Genomic DNA, 22,131 nt, shown 5'->3' on the forward strand with positions numbered 1-22,131 from the left:
ATAGGGAGCAGGTTTAGAACAAACAAAAGAAAGTACTTCTTCACAAATACAAAGTCAACCTGTGGAACTCGTTGCCATAGGGTGTTGTGAAGGCCAAAAGTATCACTGGGTTCAAAAAAGAATTCAATGAGTATATGGTGGATAGGTCCATCAATGGCTATTAGCCAAGATGATCAGGGATGCAACTCTATGCTCTGGGTGTCCCTAAACCTCCAACTTCCAGAAGCTGGGAGTAGATGACTGGGGATGAATCACTTGAAATGGCCCTGTTCTGTTCATTCCCGCTAAAGCATCTGGCACTGGCCAGTGTCAGAGAGAGGATACTGGGCTAGATGGACCATTGGTCTGACCCAATATGGACGTTTTTATGTTCTTATGTCTGGCTGCCCTCTGTCGTGAATGTAGCCAGGCCAAACTTGAGCATCATGGGGCTGTGTGTGAGGGGCAGGTGATGGGAGCAAGCCGAGCTGGATAGCTCAGATTGGAAGGAGCCACCCTAGCCCAGGATGGGTGCTGAGCTGGGGGAGGGGGAGGGAGGGAGTACAGGTGAATGACTAGGAAGGTCCCAAGGTGGTGGGTGAGAGGCTGGGGCTGAGTTGTTTTTGGGTGCTGGGGTGAGTGGGGAGTGTTGGGAGGCCAGGAGGTTGGGGGTTATGGCTGGTGGGGCTGAGGTGTTGCGGGCTGCATGTCAGGGTTGCAGGGATGTGCAGGGGCTGTCAGGATAAGTGGAGGCTTGAGGACAGTTGTTGGAGTATTTGTGGGATCTGTGTAGGGTGTGGTTGGTATGTATGAGACAGGCGCTTTGCTGAGCAGCTCCTGGGCAGAGCTCTAATTTATGGAAGGTATGTGGGGGGGGGGGGAGGAGGATTTCCATGGTGCACAGGACCCCCAAATTCTTTAATTTGGGTCTGCTGAAGCTTGAAATGATAAAAGGCATTGGGAATAAGCAAACGGCCTGCATTGATTTCTTCTCTTTTAGTAAACATGATGCTTAGGATAGGAACAGGCTTTCTTTGCCCAATCTTGTTTATTCCTTCAGCTACTGTAGAACAGGAGCTGCAGTTGCTTTGATAACAGGACTGAAAATTCTGTAGTTTAACACCTGAGCTCCTCTGAGCCTTCATGTCCTTGCCTTGCAGTACAGGCTGTGGTTCTAACTCCCCAGTGAATCACAACAGCTATTCCTTTGTATCCTAAAACCAAAGAACATCCAGAAGATAGCAGCTATTGCTTGTCATTCTTCCACAGAAGAGCCAGTGCGAAGCCAGTATACCAACACAAATAGAGACTTTAGGGCCTAATCCTATAAGATTTTGACTACCCTTAACCCCCACTGGAATTGAGGTGACTCAGCAATATAGTATCAGACACTTTCCACAGGGTTGGAAGGTTTTCTTTGGTTTTGAGAGGTAATCCAAAGCCAGGAACAAGCTGTATTCAGAGGTCTACTTCTTTCATTGATGCCTAAGGCTTGTCTTGAGCCCCTTCTTTTCCTTTTTATGGGCCAAATCCCACAGTCCCAAGTGAGGCAAATCTCCCAATGTTATTTATAACTAAGAACTGCAGTATTTAGCTCAGGAGTTCTAAATATATTTGTAAATAAGGTCATTACTACAGATAAACAAAATCATATCTAGGTGTCATCTGGTACCATATTAAATGTGCAGTGCTTTGTTAATGTGTATGATCTAAGATACACATTACCTTGCTGGTGGGGATTTTACATGTTATTCAGCACTGGAAAAATACAATATTAAAAACTTACTTATCTGTAAGACATCTATAAGGGTAAAGTCCAAAGCACCATTCCCCAACACAGATACTATCACCAAACTTCCTATAGCACCCCATGAACACTTTACAGTATTAAAAAAAAACATATTCAGATCTTTAATCCTTGTATGTTTAACATTGAGAACAGTTAAGCTGGGAAGAGAAAGACTGGTTTAACTCCTATTCTTAAAGTCAACACAGCTACCACTGGATCTACTTATGCACAGAAATTGCTCATCTTAAGAATGTAAAACATGAATGCTTTCCTTGAGAGTTTAGATATTGTGCAAACTAAAGTTCAGCATGCAGAATAAAAAATGTGACAAGGACTTCAAGGCTGTTGTTGTTCCAGCTGATACAGCACACTGAGAAAACACAACTGCTAGCCAAAAAGTTAGCATTGCAACACTAACTTCTATTCTTCAAGAACAAAGACTGTGAATTTTGTATTAGTGGGATCAACACCTGTTTGTCCCAGCCAGAAATATGTCAGTGATCTGTCTAGAGCATGATAAACTCTGCTTTGGAATTCACAATGCCTATAAAATAGATTGAAGTGGATGGAGGGATTACCTGTTTCAGTATTAAATATCATCAAAAGATGGTATAATCTAGGAATTAGAAAGAGAAGATTGGGGCTACTAAGGTCCTGGAGTCCACTGAGGTGAGGCCATCAAGCCACTAAATCTTTGCTCAATCATTTGCCGCCCTTTTACTTCACCTGACTCAACTATAAACTGGCAAAAGCCAAATACCCACGATAGATGCTGCATCTAAAAGTTGAATATCTTTCTTTGAAAAAAATACAGCACATTCAGACTTGGCAAACTATACAATGTAAGTGAAAAAATGAAGCACTCAAAGCCTATAAAGCAAATGGTTGTTTTCTTTTTCCTTACACAGAGGGTCAGATTTACTGAACCTGATGCCAGGGGGGTAAATTAAACCCTCATGCACTAGCCAACACCTCCTGTGCACTAGGGGATTTACCCTAGCATTGACACTGTCTGTTCTACTTCAGGGTACCTATAAAATCTCATCAGGAGCTCCATAAAAGCACTGAAAATGGAAGCTGCTAAGGGGGATGCTCTGACTTCTGAACACCACATCCCTCAGTCACTTTGGCCTCGTCATCTTCCCAGTCAGTTCTATCCACTATTTGTATTGAAGTGAGGAAGGGGCAACCACTTTGTGTGCTACTGCACCCCTATCCCTCCCTGACAGGCTTTCTGCCACTGGTGGTCTTCTTCAGGATCTTCACTGGCATAAAGTGGTCTTGGCCCAAAGAATCTACAATGGCATCTACAACTGAGTCCGAAGTCATTTTAGACATTTTGGTTTCAAAGATCCTTTTCAAAACTTCTGAAACAGCTCCCGGAATTTCTTACGCTGACAGAGATAGTTAGGCCCACTGTACCCATATCAAAAGCTGCAAAACCTGCATTCAGCTTTGAAAGAACATCTTTGGTCACAAACAACGCTTGCATAGGGTTTTGGAAACCAAACCAAGACCTCTAAAGATTCTAAAATGATTATTGGACTGTCTTGTCTCATGAGGGAAATCAGAGTTGGTGGTCTTGATGGGTTGTGTCCCCCACATCCTTCGGGGCATTGCAGCTCTTCAGAGTAGGGACATTTTCTAGTTGTTCTGTAAAACTCCTAGCACACTTCATACTACTGTAAAAATAATGCATGCACTGTTAGTTCTTTCATTGATTTTCTGACAATTGATTGGCTGCTTTTATGAATAAGTTCTTTTAGTACTGGTTAATTTATACTTTTTAAAATCCCAACACCCTTATTTACTGAAGAAATTCCACTTAGTACCCTTTGAAGCACAGCGTATAATAATTAACAGATGTCTTTATGGTATGTGCCTTCTTTAGTATTAACTGATCAAGCAAGTTCTTTTCATAAATGTTACAATTTTACTGGAGTCCATCCCTTCACTATTAAAAAATTCAAGCTCTTTACTAGTGGTTTCCATATTTAAAATTCCTAAATCCAGAAGCAACGTTGCTCACATTAAAATGGACCAGTAGAGTTCTGTTGCTGATTTTTAGGTCAAATATTAACCCAGACAGGAATCTTATCTGCACAGTCTTTCTTTTTAGTTACTTACAATAAGAAATCACTGAATGAACACTAGCTCCAGACAAGTCTACAAGGAAGCTCACACAACACATAAAGAGTGGGTATCTTTCCCTGGGAAATGCTTTTGCACTCCATAATGCATAGGCTGACTGGTGAGAAAGTTGTGTCCAATTCTTTACTCCTTTGGAGCATAAAGAAGAAATAAAGATTTTGTTGCTAGATTGCTACAGTGAAAGAGAGAGACAGTGAAATGTGTACAGATGTATAGAGTAAAGAGCCATTGTGATAGTATCCAGAGCAGAGTGAAGGTGTGTCTATCTCTGTCCTGACTAGCATACATGGAGTCATTCACTGACCATTGGGGTACAGAAGCAGTCAGTCCATACTTTGCCTGTGAAAGAGAATGATAATCTATTAGGGCAGTGGTTCTCAAACTTTTTTTTTTCCACAGACCACTTGAAAATTGCTGAGGGTCTAGGTGGACCACTTAATGATCTTTCCAAATGTTGTTTGTACCATTAGCTAACTATTGTACCTCGCTTTGGATAAAAGCGCTATATATATAAAAAAAAAATTAATAATAATTAACTTTTTTTGTTCTACAAATAAAAGCACACAACTTATATTTTCATTTCAGTAGTCTTACATTTCTAATGCGATGGATGTGCCCTCTCTTCCCCACCACGACAGCCCCCGAGCTGGGGCTGGGAAGGAGGGGGGTCTCTCCCCTGCCACAGCAGCCACAGAGCTGAGCCTGGGAAGGAGGGCTGTCTCTCCCCGACAGCCACAGCCCTGGAGCTGGGGAAAGTCACCTCTTTCTCTGGCTGCCACAGCCCTGCACATCCCAAATTCCCCCTCTTCTCATCCCACTGCCCCCTCCCACCTACCCCTTATATCCCCCAAGGCCACCACCTCACCTTACATGTGCGTCTTCTCCAAGGTCCAGGCAACTAATTAGTGGAGCCACGCCTGTGCGGTGGTCCGCAGACCACAGTTTGAGAACCTCTGTATTAGGGCTTGTCTACACTTAAAGTGCTACAGTGTGCCACTGTTGCGCTTCAGTGTAGACATTACCTTTGCCAATGGGAGGGACTGTCCTGTCGGCGTAGGTAATCCACATCCCTGAGCTGCAGTAGCTAGGTCCTAGCACCGTCTTCACAGGAACTGAGGTCAGCTTAACCACGTTGCTCAGGGTTGTGGATTTTTCACATTGCTGGGCGATGTAGTTATGCTGACTGAATTTTCTAGTGTAGACCAGGCCTTCGAAGAATTCTATTGTGCTTCTCCGCAGAAGTGGAGGCATTTTAGTGGTGGTTGAAGTGATTCTAATGTGGATTCTAAATGGCTTATAAAGTGCTTTGGGATCCATCTATATAAATGCTACATAACGCAGCATAATGATGGGTGAAACTGGAGTACAACTCTGCCCCAGGATCTTTTGCAGTCTGTGCCTTAAAGGCTAAATCTAGCCTTGCTCTGCTTAGATTTTCAATAAAAATGAAAAAGTTGTTGACCCATAGAAAGGTTTCAGGAATCCCAGCTATTCAGCTGCCTAAACCAGTTTCACTGTTCCTTGTGCAAAAAAAACCAAACCAAACCCAACCCAAAACAAAAACAAAATGCTCTTTATATTATGGAGCAATATCCTACAATATCAATAACACTTCAGGACTTAAGTTTCATCTTCAGCTCATTTAACCCTATGGCATATTCAGTGTGCTGTCCCTCCCTTTGTGCTTCCTCATTTCCTCCAGGGTGTCTTTAACCGTCAAAAACTGAAGCTCCATTTCACCTCACTTCTGAATAATACACATTGCTATTGTTTAATACATTATTGTATTGCTATATTAATGGAAATTCTTTTTCAACTGTTTGGTTTATGTCATTTTTTGTTTGGGGGAAGGAGTACACATTTTAAATACAAACACTTCTGTAACTTGCAACATTGCCACTACTGGTAGCTTTAATTTGAATCAAACTGTCATAGTTTAACTCTTCCAAGATTTCTTGTATTCTCTGCAAAATGTCTCCACATTTCCTTAGGGAGGATAATTATGCAAATGATAGTGTAAATACCAATGGGAATAACTGATTGTTACCACGCTATATGCCAGGAGTGCTTAAACAAACATATATGTTCATATTAAGGTAGAAAACAAAATTATATGGTTTTAGTTTTAGAATTCAGGTTTTGGATCCCAAAATAGAATCATAGAATCATGGAAATGTAAAGCTCGAAGGGACCTTGAAAGGTCAATCTTTTCTATGAAAAAATTAGTCCAATCCTAGCTTTATACAAAACTGCTATTTAATTCTCAAGTCCTCTTTCATTTTAACACTTTTTATGCAGGAAGGCGTCTCAAGTATGGGTCACTGTGAGGGAATCACGTGGGGGTGGGTCACCACATGTCTGCCATAACATCACTATTACACTTTCATAGCACATTCCACTGGAAGATTTACAAAGCAATTTCCAAGCAATTACAAAGCAAATGCCTGTAAGGTGAATAAGCTTCAAACAAACAGCTGAAGTTTCATGGTGGATTTAAAAGCACCATAGACCCAGTTCTGTAAGGAGCTAAGCAACCTCAAAGCCAATTGGAGTTGAGAGCACAGCACAGCACCTTGTATAGGAAGGTCTCAGGACTTGTCAGGATAAGGTCCAAAATGAGTCAGCCTCAAAAATCTTTCATGGGAGACATAGTTCCACAGGCAAGGCACATACTGTTATGTTAGTACTTTGGCTGCTAGTAACAACATAAAAATAAAGTCTGGCTACCAACACCATTGACTAACATAAGGGCTATCAGAAAACTAGCCTCTGTAGATTAATAAAGCAAAGAAGCAAGATTTTTTAAAGTGAAATACCACTAAAGGCCTGATCCATTAGGACCATGTTTTAGGACAACAAAATATAGCACTTGGGATTAATTTAAAAAGTCAGTAAGTTAGCCAGCTATACAAATATCCACCTTTAAGAGCCAAAGAAGGTCTCTTGAAAGCTTGTTATGGTGGTGGGATTGTGTGGTCAAATGTCTGGTTCACAAACTAAGTAAAAAATTCAATACAAACTTTTGTTTTGCCTATCTAGAAAAGTCTTATGGCATAACACTTGTTTACATAGTACTTCTGCTGCAGTAGGATTCAACTGAAATCTAACTGCATAGGATGAAAAAATTATCAAACATGAGAATTAGCTTCCAGAACAAATTAAAGTGCCAATACAGATTATGTGATCTATGGTTTGAGTTACATACAGTACTATACATAACTAATCTGTGTTTAATACAAAGTGCCCAATCATAAGAGATTCATGCTTTCTATTTGTGTTACGAACTGAATACCTGTTATCTAAATTTATGTTTGATATAGAATTTCAAAATCATTACACTGCTTTTCATCTCATTTCCCATCTAGTGATGACAGTTTACTACATTATATGACTCAACATGATGAGAGGCAAGGCATCTGAAATGTTAAAAAATGAAATTTTTTATTGGAAAGAGATCAAAATGTAGCAGAAGGAATCTGAGGTACTGGGAAAGCATCCATGGTGTCTGTCAACTGATGAATGACACTATGGATTTTTCAAACTCCCTGAATTAGACTTTGTTCGGGTAGTTCAAAACACCTTGAATTCCTAGTGGATTTTGGTAGATAGACAATCATTAATGGTAACATGTCGATGACAGGAATGATTTAACATATAGCAGGTGTGAAAAAGCAATTATTTTTGTCTTGCCCAAATTCCAGAGTAACAGTTTGATATCTACTTGGGTTTAATGTGGGGGGGGGGGGAGGTGACACCACAATAAGGCAAATTATGAGGATTCAAGCTAGGGGAGAAAAATTGATCTCCCTGTCATCTGGCTGAAAGTCAGAACCTCAGTTGTTCCTAAAGTTATTGTAATGCCAAGAAGCTACTAAATGGTGTTTTAAGACATTCTTGGAGCAATTCGTTGAAGCAATTGTGAGTTCTCTGTGGCCGGGATTGTCTGTATTGTTTGTTTGTTTGTACAGTACAGTACATAGAAAAATGGGGCCCTGATCCCTGTTTAGGGTCCTTAGGTGCTATAATAATAGTAGCAGAGAAACGACATCTCACCTTCAATTCTCACTTTATAGTCATAGGTGCTGGAATTAGGGGTGCTGGGGGTGCTGCCACACCCCCAGGCTTGCAGTGATTTCCATTATATAAGGTCTTTACAGTTTGGTTCAATAGCTCTCAGCACCCCCACTATAAAAATTGTTTCATGCCCCTGCTTACAGTTGAAACAGTCTGGTAAGAAATTTGGGCCCAAATTGTTAAATAATGAGGGTTTTTACAAACCTAATGTAAATAGTAATGTTATTTAACCCCCTTTTTAATGTAAGATTTTGTTTTTATTCATTTCATTAGGAGCTGGAACTGGAAACTGAAAATGACCATAAATCAACAGGGAAACTGATCAATCTCTTTTCATGGCACAAGCTGTTAGACATGCAAAAAGTAAATAAATAATACCGATGGTGAAGACTAAATTAAATGTGTATAATTATTTCAGTTTTAATAAACTATGAAGACAGCTGAGGCGCTCGTCCACGCACAAGTGGGGAGCTCTGTGTGTGGATTAGGGGATATAAAATCTCGCTTTATGTAAGTGCACTGTGGCAAAGTTAACATGAAGTAGGAACCTTAAGTTATGTACACATAATGCAAAGCTCTGCCACCATACGGGATAAATGGGGTGCTGACAGGAAGAAGACTCTAGCCTAGGATTTGGGAGACAGGGATTCAGCTGCCTGCTCTGCCACAGACTTCCTGTGTGACCTTAGGCAAATCACTTAGTCTCTGTGCCTTAGTTTCCCATAATAGCACTTCCCTATCTCAGAAGGGTATCGTGGGGATAAATACATTAAAGAGGTATTCAGATACTCTGGTGATGGGGGCCATAAAAATATCATGGATAAAGATGGTGTCAGCCACAAATTAATTCCTAGAGCCAGCCTGCTGGAGTAGGAAGCCTGGAGCATGGTTGTGGTACGCAGTGCTGTTTGTTTTTAAGTGTCTTGCACTATTTGAAACACTCGGTGAGAATCCTGCCCTGCTGCTAGACAGATACAATGTGTGAAAGGGGACAACACAAAATAAGATGTGGAACATGATGATACAGCTGAAAAGCATATGGCTGTTGGTATAGACGATAGGTGAAGTCTTGGCCTCACTGAAGTCAATGGAAAAATCCCACTGACGTCAGTAGGGCTAGGACTTCACCCCATAAATCTGACCATGAAGGTAAGACTCCTCTTGGTATAACAGATGTCAAATTAAGGCCATTCTGTTTAAGAAAACTTGATTTACAAAGGAGACTATTGAAGCAACTAAGCCAGTGAACCAAGGTGTCAAACACCTGGCCCATGGGCTAAATCTGACCCACTTGACGTATTTATGTCATGCACAGGGCATAATCAGATTCTGAAGAATCTAAGGTTTCATTTTAAAAAGTAAGTTTCTAGACCTTATGATTTGCAAAAATAACCTTGAAAACTTGATCAGTGCACCCCCATAGGTGTAAACTCCCCTGCCTCCTCCCTCCCTTAACCTCACTGGAGGTTTGAATTCAAAGCCTGATGATATTTGAAATGTCACCATTAACTATTTAATTGCAGATGATTTTAGTAAATGGAATAGGGAAGGTCCGGGAGTGTAGCCTATATGGGGAAATCTAAGTATAGCTACGGTAGTGTGAGTGGTGGAACAGGCTAGTCACCCGAGTATGATCCTGAGACCGTAGGTTCGTGCTTGGGCAGCTAGTCCCTCCTGATGCTCACATTATCACAGCTACACTGCTATTTTTAGCACACTAGCTCTAATCCAGCTAGCATAGGTAGGTGTACTTGAGCTGGAAAGGAGACCTCCAGTTCCAACATAGACATACCTTGAGAATTGCTGCAGAGAAAGTGAGGAGGAGACAGAAAGGCAGGGAGAAAGTAGAGAGACAGGGAAAGAGGATGGGAAGAGATACAAAGGGTGGAAATAGCAGTGGTCCTAAATGTGAGCATATTTTTCCAGTGAGTGATGATGATGAATGCAACAACGCAGTTCTGAACAATAATAAATAATGAAAACTGAAAGCTTAGGTACTACATATAAAGGCTGGATTCTACCCTTTGTGCTGTGGATATCCCAGATTACACTAAAGAATGGATTTTAGCCTTCTCCACAGAATGAATTTGTCACCCTGGTAGTAAGTAAATCACAACACACATTTTCTAAATAATATAAGTAACATTTATAGCTGTCTGATGCTAGAATAGAAATTAAGTATGAAGAAGAACATAAGAACGGCCATACTGGGTCAGACCAATGGTCCATCTAGTCCAGTATCCTGTCTTCCAACAGTGGCCAATGTCAGGTGCCCCAGAGGGAATGAACAGAACAGGTAATCATCAAGTGATCCATCCCATCACCCATTCTCAGCTTCCGGCAAACAGAGGCTAGGGACAGGTGTCTTGTAAAGATACATTGGTATATTTTTAGTTATCTATAGTAAGTGTAGCGGGGTGGACACCCGCTCGAGCCCAGAGGGGTTTAAGATAGCCCTGGGAGAGGGCTGGGGCAGGGGAAAAGATGGACTGATTGGCAGAGCAGCCGCAGCGGGGGCCATGCCCCAAACAGACCCAGTGGGCCTTATAAAAGCCAGGAGCAGAAGAGCACTCTCTCTCTAGCTTCTGAGGGGGAGGGACCTGGCTGTAGGGACCTAAGCAGAGTACCTAGATTGAAGCAGGCTGGTGAAGGGCCTGAGGAGCTGGGTAGCTCCAGCCAGGAAAGCCCCGGTCTGTGGCCTAGCATTAAGCCCAACAGGTACTGGGGTTGCAGGAGACAGCCCAAGGTTAGACAGAGGCAGCAGATCCAAACCCAACCTTGCCTGTGATGAGTGGCTCATAGGGCATGGGGGCTAGCTGGTGACTGGCAGGAGTCTACGACTGAGGCGAGGTAGGGATAGTAGGTGGGTGGGGGTTCCCCCGGGAGGGGAAGACCCAGAACTGTGGGGTACTGCCAGGAGGCAGCACCAAGTGAAAGGGGCACCGGGGTCCTGGGAGGGACATGGGAGCCAGCAGCAAGGTGAGACACTGGCCTGAAGAGGGCGCTCCGGAGGTTGGTGAGCTAATTCCCTGAGACGACCAGAGGAGGTGCCGCTAGTGAGTCTGTGATCCATGACAGTAAGACTTTAACAATTCATCTGTATTGAGCTTGATATTCCTAGTGTAAATGCCGAGAAAGTGTAGTGGTTTATATACTGTAAAGAGAATGAGGCTTTGGGCAAGATTGTATTTTAAATTGCTACGTAGATCTAAATCAATTAAGTTCTGATAGAGGTCACTATTCAAAAATATTCAGACTATTTATCTGGATTAAAATTTGACAAGCAAAATCAGAGTGCAGAGAGACTTGTGTATAGTTATCAGCAAATCATAAAAGCAGAAAAGCAACTTTTTCACATTCTATGTTAGTATTTTAATATTTAATAGTATTTTAATAAACTGGCAAGTGTTCAAATAGCGCTGGACCCACTATATGAGAACTCTTCGTTTTCCAGTCCCAGTTACTACTACTTAAAAGTATTACAGAGTTATCTCTGAACACTGGTACTTGGTAATGCCAACTCTTGCTGAATTTGAGTTTTGATTTGATGCCATTTGATGCTTCTGTATTTAATGCTAAATTTTTATACTGTACTTCAGAAGCAGCCAACCATGCCAGCCTGAGGGTCAAACATTATGTCAGAAAGATCAAGTTGTCATAGTCAGTTGCTGATTCTTTGTCCCATTCTGTTGCCTTTCAACCACCTGAGTGGAAACCACTTGCAAGCCCCTTCCTGGGTATTCCCCTGGCATAGAGGAGCTCTCAGTGGGAACAAAACCATGATAGCCAACTACTATGCCTCCCTCCCAGTAGCCCCTGCCACAGAGGGGCATGTCAGGGCAAGGTGGGTGAGTGCCTGGAGTGGGCTGCAATCCAGCTATCTGTGCTGGGGCCAGGACAGAGAAGCAGAGGGCCAGCCCCAGTGGTTGATTCTCAGTTCCTCCTCTTTTCCCCCGCTGTGTGGCAGAGGGGAGAAATTATTTGCTACATGCTCAGGAAGAGCCAGATGAACTCCTAACCTACTCTGCCTGGGGCTTGTCCAACCTGGCCTTACCTCGCCTCCCTCCCCTACAGGGAGCTGCTGAGCAGGTGTAGCTGGAAAGGTGCAGCTGCACTCCTCACTCATATCAGAGCTAGTCCTGGGGCTGCAGGGGGGGAGGAGGTTTGAGGAGGTGTGGCCCCCCAACTGCTTCCCTGTAGTAACGAGGCTGATTCATATGCTTCTCTTCAAAAACTACCCTGTGCAGCTTATGGAGCACATTACCAATTCATAATAAAATGAACATTTTCTTCTTCCCCCAGTCACTCCTGAGGGCCACACTGCAAGTGAAATGAGTTTACAAAGGGTATGCAAGGTCAACTAAATTGGATGCTGCAATTACCTACAAAATCTGAGCAACATATATGTTTGCCCCCTGTCCTAATACTATTAATGAAGCAATCAAGACACAAGTTCAGAGGCTTGATTCTGCCAAGGCTTTCAGTTCAAATGAAACAGGCAAATAATCAAAGACAAGATACTGAAAGGTTTGTAGGCAACACACCCAGAGCTAGGACAAGACAAAATCTCACTACAGGAACATGTGAGTGTGTGACAAATTACGGAAGATTAAATAAATAGAGAAGGGTAGCAAGTCTAAAGAACACAGAAGGAGTGAGAATCCACTAGAATCCTCATGTTATTACTAAGGTAAAAAGGACAGCCCTGTTTTGCCAAGATGGGGGCAGGAGAGGATCAGAAATAAAATGCAGGCATTGGTAGGTAGTAGTGATTTAACATCCACTACAGTTAAGGTGGGGGAAAAATACATTTGAGCTTTTCTTTGCTATTTATTTTTTCAATATAGTTTTTTATTATGTCTATTGCTCTCTGTTGTAACATGTAAGGATCCCAGACAAGGTCACGTACTAGGCCCTGTACAAACAAATAACACAGACAGTTTCTGTTCCAGAGTTTACAATGTAGTGGTTAGGTAATTCGCAACAGGGGCTTGAGCCAAAACCCAGTGAAATTAATGGAAAGATTCCCATTGACTTCAGTGGTTTTGGATCAGCCGCCAGATGTATAAAGGGATGAGTAGGTGCAGGAGGACAGGTAACAGTGGAGACAGGTGCGTCTGTCAGAATGGTCTCAGAAGTAGTCAGTCTGACCAGACATCATGACAGAATCATAAAGAAGCGAAAAGAAAGACAAGCCCCTGTTTCTCTTTTGCTTTCAATGTGACACAATGAAGTTTTAATTAATTAAGAGTTAGTGTAAATTATTACTTTACATCCTTATAGCATGTGTATCCTGCTGAAAGATCCTAAATTGATTTACAGTCCCGGGGTTTGATTTTCAGAGGTACTGGGCTCCTACAGTTCTTCATTATTGTCTTCACTTGGAGCTGAGAGTGCTCAGGGCTTCTGAAAATAAAAAAAAATCAAACCCTAACTGCTCCACATTTACACTCAGAAAAAATCCATTATGACAGTAATCCAGTGGGACTATTTGCTTGAATAAGGTGAAGATTTGTCCCTATAAATATCACCTGTAAGGTGGAGCGAATAGTGACATGGACAGCCACAATAACCTGCACAACAGCAAGCTAAGCAAATCACTACACTTATGAAAAGTTCCATGGGATTTATCTTCAACGTTCATGCCTGGCAAATAAGACCTCAGTTTTCAAAGCCTCGGATAATAAAATCTCACTGCACAGAATTCAATGAGCTTGATTCTCTCATTTATACTCGTGTCAATTAGGAGTAGCACTAGTGACCTCAGTGGAGTTCTCATACAAACCCAGCAGGAAAGGAAAATCAGGTTCCATGTGTCCACCTCTGAAGGAAGAAGGACTGGGTTGAATCCTGTGAGATTAGATATTGTGGTGCCAGCCGTCAAGGTTCCTTCCCCACTCTGAACTCTGGGGTACAGATGTGGGGACCCGCATGAAAGAGCCCCTAAGCTTATTTTTACCAGTTAGGGCAAAAACTTTCCCAAGGCACAAACTTTGCTTTGTCCTTGAACAGTATGCTGCCACCACCAAATGATTTAGACAAAGAACAGGGAGTTCCTATTGCCCCAAAATATCCCCCCAAGCCCTTACATCCCCTTTCTTGGGGAAGCTTGAGAATAAACAAGATGAGCACAAACCAGCCTTGGATTTTTAAGACCCCAAAAAACCCAATGAGATTCTTAAAAATCAGAACTTTATTAGAAGAACAGAAAAAGACAAGAAAACAACTCTGTAAGATCAGAATGGAAGATAATCTTACAGGTAGTCAGATTCAAAACATAGAGAATCCCTCTAGGCAAAACCTTAAGTTACAAAAAAGACACAAACAGGAATACACATTTCCTCCAGCACAGCAAATTTACAAGCCAAAACAAAGAAAACATAACACATTTTCTAGCTAGATTACTTACTAACTTTGCAGGAGTTGGAAGGCTTGCATCCTTGATCTGTTCCCAGCGAAGGGATCACACAGACAGACAAAAGCCTTTCCCCTCCACTCCAGATTTGAAAGTATCTTGTCCCCTCATTGGTCATTTTGGGTCAGGTGCCAGTGCAGTTACCTTAGCTTCTTAATCTTTTACAGGTGAAAAGATTTTGCCTCTGGCCAGGGGGGATTTTATAGCACTATATACAGAAAGGTGGTTACCCTTCCCTTTATATTTATGACACCAGGCTTTATAGAGATTTCAAAGATGAAATTCAATTTTAAACATTTTACCCAAGTAAAATCTTGTAGCAAAGGCAAAAGCTTAATCTTTCCCAGATGAGGTTTATTGTGGGAAATGTGTAACCAGGAGCTATTGTTCAACAGTGCCAGAATACTGCTGAGTTTTCACCCACGTCTCTGTCAGACAACACCTTTGTTACTATCCAGAAAATGGTGCTTGCTTGGACAAAGGAGAAATGTTCCAAAGTGCAAATATTGGAAAATGTGTGGAAATTTTTGGCTGTCAGCAAGCTAATTAATCAAACAAAAATGTAGATATTTTGTTGTTCAATACCTTTTTTAGTTAGTAATTTCACTGTCCATTGATTCTGACTCACAAACCCCCATCTGGCACACCAGAAGTTACCCTCAGCGGTTTGGCAGTCAGCATCCCATGTCCGTACCATTGTGATGGAGCACAGAATACCAACAATGAAACAAACACCTACAATAGATTGATATGGATTTTGCCTGCAGCAGTTAAAACACTGCTGCGCTGAGCATCCAGAAGTGGCACAGTGAATTGTAATGAAACTTCCTAGGACAGGGCAGGGATGCCAAGAAGGTTTCTTCTTCCCTTTATACTTGGCTATTCTCTGTAAAGCAACTTTAACCTGTGTCTGGTTCTTGCCATATAATTCTCTAACTCAATCAATCAGTCAATCTACGCTCTAGTTAAACCAAGCTGTTAATGAGATAGGAAGTGATAAATTATTACTGTTAAAGGAATAGCCATTATCCTGTAGCTCAGCATGGTGCATTTAACTGATGCCATTCTTTTAAAAAGAATAGGCCAAATTAAAACAAAGTGCTCTCCCCCTGTATAGTGTACACAATTGTGTGTGAAAAGCAGCTAGATAACCTTTGGCAATTCATGGGTTTGTGCTGAGCATTTAAAATATTTGACAAAGTATGGTATCAAATCAGTGGCAAGCCAGCATACAGTTGTTACTATGCTGCAAAGCATGGCCCTTCAGAATGTCTTCATAGTGCCACAGATGAGGAGCTCTTCAACAGTATTTGGCACCAGAACAAGTTTTTGCACTAGGGCAGGAGGGATGCCTCCCTGGGAGAAAATGGTACATTTGCTCCTCCAGTTCTTCTCCCCTCCCTCAATCCTCCGCTCCTCCTATTGCGTTAACTCCTAGGTTTCCCTTTCCTCAGTTTGATCCCCCAAATTCCCCTCTCAGAACTTCTCTGCAGTGAGACACTGCAGCTACCTGTGCCATCTGCCATCTCATCCTCTCCCTTCCCTCACTGGATTGCCTATTCTGCCAGCGTGGGAGGCAAGCAGCAGTAGGAGGGGAGAAGGAGAGGGAGTCTGGCTGTGCTACCAACCCTCATAATGGCTAAAAGCACCCACTGGGCTTCAAACACCCACCCACAGGGGCCTTATCTCCAGGGAGGTGGGGGGGAAATCAAATGAAGGAAGTTTCTATTGAGCAGTTCTGATTGCATCCAGTGGAGGACAGTGCTGCACATACACTGTGTTTAAGATATATTTAATTATTTAATGAATTGTGTTAAGTTACACACACACACAGGACCAGATTCTGCTGACCCTTATGAGGGTGCTTGGATGGAGCCCTTCTCCCCTTGTGTAGCTTGAATAGGGGCCAGGCAGAATTGCATGCCTGGGGGAAAATACAGTTGCTGCTCCCTCACTACTGCCTGGGGATGGACAGCACTCAGGCAAGAGAAGGCAGGGGCATGGCTGGCCAGTGGGGAGTAAGCTGCAGCACACAAAGGGGATAGCAGCACTGAGGCGCACGGCCTCTGCCCTCCCAGGAGTTCCAGGGCACCCCCTAGTGCTCCTGCCCTGTAGCAGTGCAGCTGTGTGGTGTTCCCAATATCCATCACCACCAGCACCAGCCGCCGCAGGGGGGAGCTGGATTAGGGGTTGCCACATCAGCCATCCAGGGCTGCTTCTAACGCAGAGGATAGAGCTCACTGGGAACTTTTTGACAAAACAGCTTTTCCATCATCAAATGCGGATTTGTGAAAAACAAAGTTTTATAGATAGCGCGTACTGTGAATGTTTCATTGAGATGGGTTAGTCAGGCCCATAATGGAATTTGTGGTCAGAGAGAGAGAATGCCACTCGCCTTAGAATAGCCAATAGCCCAGGGGTTAGTGCTCACCTGGAATGTAAGAGATCCAGTTCAAACTCCTCCTCAGGTCAGCACCCACACCATTGGTCTTTCGGCTACTCAGAGAGGTGGGGTTTTTGGGGGGGGTTTTTTGGTGAAAATATTTGAAAGGATTGTTTCACTCTGATGTGAATCAGGCAAAATGTCTGCCATCATTAATGTTTTCATGGGACGGCAAAACCATTTCCTGCTCAGCTCTAGGTGAGAGACTGAGAGTCCCCTGAAAGGGCACATCACCACCCACAGCCACATCAGCAGGAGTCTGATCCAGCCTGTGGTGCAGGCCACTACCTCCACACTGATCAAGAGACAAAGATCTCTTAAAGGCCAACTGCATCCCCTGTACCAGCAGGGGCAGAAGCAGAGACAATCTGTGCCTGCCAATAGCAGGGGAGAGGGAGTAGAGTAAGACCAGCGGGCCATGCTCAGTCCAAGCCAAGCAGCAAATGGGGGTGGGCATGTGATCCTGCATGTCCCCCCCATGTGTCACCTCTGGGCCGGAGGAGACAGCTTTGGGGCTACCATACCATTGCTACTCTGGCCGAGTGCAAATTGCTGGGTAAAAACTATTTCTGACCTGTTTTTATGTAATTCCCATCTTGTATTTGTAAAAGAACAGTTAAGCCTCCATATTGGACACCCTTCTTCTCAGAGGATTTGATGCCCTTCCAGCCTTTTTCAAATCAAGGCAGGAAAGGCTAGGGCAGTTCAGTCATGTGACAGCCATAATCTGCCTAGTAACTGCAGGTGATTTAAGGGTGGCACACCTGTCACTCAGGGCTGTCCATCTGAGTGGCAGCCAGTGTCCCACAAGATCAGCCAAGCTGCTAGAAAAGCCCAAGGGGAATCAGGACTCACAGGGCTTTGGACTCTTGGTCCCATTAACACTCACTTGCATGCAATCACTACATCACATTAGCTGTGTGCATATGAGGTCAAGCAGAAACTGCAAAGACAAGCACAGAAGTCCTACCTGAGAGGAAAAAGACCTGCCCAGAAGGGAAGAAGAACTGTCCACAGGACCTGTCCAGAGGGAGAAGAACACCTAGTTCCTGAGTTTCTGTCCAGTGTCCAGCACCCCTGATTATCACCATTGTCCCTGACAGTACCCTGAGTCCTTGTCATTGTGCTCCTGTAGTTGGATATGGTATTGTAATACCCACTGTGGTTTTCCTCTGTTTTACACCAATAGTTTAAGGGGTTTATGGGCTCTGAGCTTCACGCTCTGGCATCTGTTAACAACTGAGTGAGTTTGCTTACTTTTTGCTGTCACCTGAAGGGGTTCTTGCCTAGCTTGTTCGCTAGTTGCATAATAAATGTTCTCTGTGTTACACATTACTCTTCCTCTGTCTTAATATCTCACCCGATGATAGATGCGGGAGGGAGTAGTATTTGCAGACAACCTATCTTCTGATCTATGCAGACCATAGTTATGTGTTTCGATCTAACATCCCAGCCTGCTCCACAGTCCCGTAATGGGGCCTAAGGCCAGCGATGCCCTCACTCCACCACACTGCAAAGTTCCTGAGTGAGCTCATGAAGGTCCTTACCAGAGTGACTGGCACAATTTGCACCAGGCCATAAAGAAGCAGGAGATGATGTACTTTAAAATTGCACCTTTTCCCTAGAGAGGGGCTGTGACGGGTTGGATCACAGAAAACCCCTGGGAGCTGCCACCTGACGTGCCAAGACTACTTCTGCCTCTGCTTTCCCTGCCCAGTCAACTTAGGACTTCAGTGCCCTGCCTGGTTTGAGCCAGATGCGCTAGCCTGCTGCAAACCCAGACCCAGGTCTGAACCACATCCCCTAACAGCTGTAGGCTTATCTGAAAGCAGCTTACAGAAGCATTCCTGTCCTAGACACTTAGATGCCCAACTTTCAATGGGGCCCAAACCCTGAATAAATCCATTTTACCCTGTATAAAGCTTATACAGGGTAAACTCATAAATTGTTCGCCCTCTATAACACTGATAGAGAGATATGTACACCTGTTTGCCTGTTTGCCTTAATACAATGGAGTTAATTAATGGGTTAATTAATAAGTAAAATGTGATTTTATTAAATACAGAAAGTAGGATTTAAGTGGTTCCAAGTAGTAACAGACAGAACAAAGTGAATTCCCAAGCAAAATAAAATAAAACTCACAAGTCTATGTCTCATAAAACTGAATACAGACAAAACCTCACCAGTGCCAGTAAGCTTCCTTTTACAGACTGATCTCCTTCTAGTCCAGGTCCAGCAATCTTTCACACCCCTGTAGTTATTGCCCTTTGTTCCAATGTCTTTCTTGGGGGTGGAGAGGCTCTCTCTTTAGCCAGCTGAAGACAAAATGGAGGGGTCTCCCATCTGCTTAAATAGACTTTCTCTTGTGGGTGGAGATCCCTTCCTCTCTCCTATGCAAAGTCCAGCTCCAAGATGGAGTTGTGGAGTCACCTGGGCAAGTCACATGTCCATGCATGACTTACCTTTCTTACAGGCAGAAGCGATTGCCCACATGGTATCTTGAATGTCTCCAGGAAGACTTCTTATGTGGATTGGAGCATTCCAAGATGCATTTTTCCTTAAATGCTTCTCGATTTTGCACTTAACTTTGTGAATTCCTTTCTCCAGGAACTGACCAAATGCTCTACTAAGGTTATTTAGAAATCAAGCCAGTACATGGCCAATATTCATAACTTTGAATACAAAAATGATACAATGCATACAAACAGGATTAATAGATTCAGTAGATCATAACCTTTACATAGATATGTTACATGGCATATGTAGCATCGAACATATTCCAGTTATGTCATGTATATCCATAAGCATATTTCCATAAAGCCTTATGGGGAGCACCATCACAGGGGCTATTTTCAAGACCCTAACCTGAGTAGCCCTTGCTTCAGCATTCGTGAAAAACTGTTTAGGCAAATGCTCTGTTGCAGACATTGCTTTCCCCCACTACGAGTATTTTCTGGCACTCACCCCGACTCCTTCGTAAGTATGTGTGCGAAGTAGCCATGAAAGTGAATGCCCACTGTAATATTCACTACTTGCTATCAATAACTGAAATATTATTGCATATTAAAATTCTTTCAGATACTTTAAAAATGGGCGTATGGAGATATCCTGCCATCCCATCTATTGTGCTGTGTGGTTCCCCAATTCGGGGGTGGAGAGGGGCAGGGTTTGATGGGGGGTATTTGCAGAGGATGAGTACTCTGTGCAACATACAACATATGGAGCCCAGTTCTGTGGGGAGTTCTATCCAGCTAGATAAAGGAATCCTGGTTTGACGTCAATGAACAAATTCAGCAAATAAATACCATTAGGTTTGCATAAACCGTCTGTGAGAATTATTCTAAAAGCATAATGCTGATATTGCAATATCAGAAAAGAGATGCTTTCTCTCAAACCTCTTCATTCACTTTTGACTGATTTATATTTATTCATGCTTTGTTTGTGTAAAGGTATCTGGAAATAAAGTAAATAAGTCCAGTTTCAAATTCACCTCCAGACTCCAGCTAACCTTTTATTTCAGTTCAGCCAACTGATCAATGCCATGTGGCTAATGCAAAGTAAGTAGTCCTTATCACCAATTCATGTCATATCTCCAACATATCCTTTCTAAAACTAAAACAACATTCTGAATGCAGATATTGCCATGTGAAGTGGAATAATTATGTGATCTTTCTAGGTAAATTTCAAAACACGTATTGCCAGCTTATTTCTAAAATCCGTGACATGCCTTACTTTTAGAATCAATTTTATTCCCTCTAGTGAAATGAAGATTGTTATGCTGATAAGGATCTGCAACATCAAGAACAATAAACCTAATTAAATAATTCAAATTGCATAGATAGCTGTAAGCAACACCTTGGGCCCAATTCTCAACTCACATACACCAGGGTTAACCCAGAGTAATTCCATTAGAGTCAACTGAGTTTGCTGTTCTTGCCCCAGTATAGGGCCCCAGTCTTGCAACAAGTAATGTACAAGGTTATCTTTAAGCATGCAAATAGTCCCATTGTCTTTAACGGGACTAATGTGTTCAAAGGTGAATAGTTGCATAAGTGGTTGCAAAACTGACTTCTACTGAACTAGTCATAAGCTCACAGTTAAATTCATGTTGCAGGGGTTAAAGTTAAATGATTTCAGAATCAGGGGCTACTAATCTGTCTCTTTTAAAACAACATTTTACACACACACACACCCATACATGCACACCTTGAAGGTTTTGTTTTCCTGAGTATTGGCAAGATAATAACTATAATAACATAAAAATACCAATATAATTACAGCATGAAATTGTACAGAGAACTGTAAGCTTTGGCTTGTCAAACTTTCTTACAGCCCTGCATGTTTTCTTAGTGCTAAATGTGAACTTAATTAGTAATCAGAGCTCAAGGCCTTTCTTTGTAATGCTAAACCTCCAGCTCAAAATATTTTAATATCTTCCTCTTTTTTTTTGTTCCATCGTACTGCTAAATGAGGCATTGAAAATTCACCTTTATACTTGATAGAGCTTTTAAAATATATTCTGAGAAGGCTGTAATTATATAAATTCCAATTCATAAGTATTTAAACTATTTGGCAAAAACCCTAATTAATGATATTTTGACTAATAAAATATTGCAGAAGGTGTTGTATGATGTCCATGTGTAAATGGATTTACTGATAATTTAGGAGCAGTAAATCGCTTGCTGTAAGGATTAAGAGCTGTTTAGACACACAAAGGAGCTGACAGTGAGGAGACAGTAGTGTCTTGCTACTCAACGGTTGTCCCTTTAGCCAATTGTGGGATTGGGTTGGTTCATCATGTGGGAGTGGGAGGGTCCACCATGTCCAGATCTCACCAGTTCCATTTGAAGGCAGAGGCATCATGCCCCATAACAATGTCACTCCCTTCCTTTGCCCAGGTGGTGGTTGACCCATGGGAGATTTGAACATATGGAGCCACTTTCCATGGTGCTGCTGCCTACAAGGTGCAGGATTTTCTGAGTGGAAATCAAGGTGTGCACATGTGTAGAGGATAGTAATAAAGCTCTCAGTTGTATATCCTTTTTTGGGTCCTATTCAGGTACATGGGGACACTGCCAATGGCAGCTAAGCTAAGTCAGTAGGACTACTCACCTACTCAGTGCTAGGTTTACACAATCGGGCTGCAGTGATTTAGCACAATTAAAACAAAACAATAACACGTTCTCAAAATAAAAATTCTGGGGAGAATTTTTTCTCCAGCCAGGCTTTGAAGCCCTGTATCACAAAACAAGGGTTGAATGGAACTTCCTTCAGAACCTG

This window comes from Eretmochelys imbricata, chromosome 1 (assembly GCF_965152235.1).
Source record: "Eretmochelys imbricata isolate rEreImb1 chromosome 1, rEreImb1.hap1, whole genome shotgun sequence".
NCBI lineage: Eukaryota > Metazoa > Chordata > Testudines > Cheloniidae > Eretmochelys > Eretmochelys imbricata.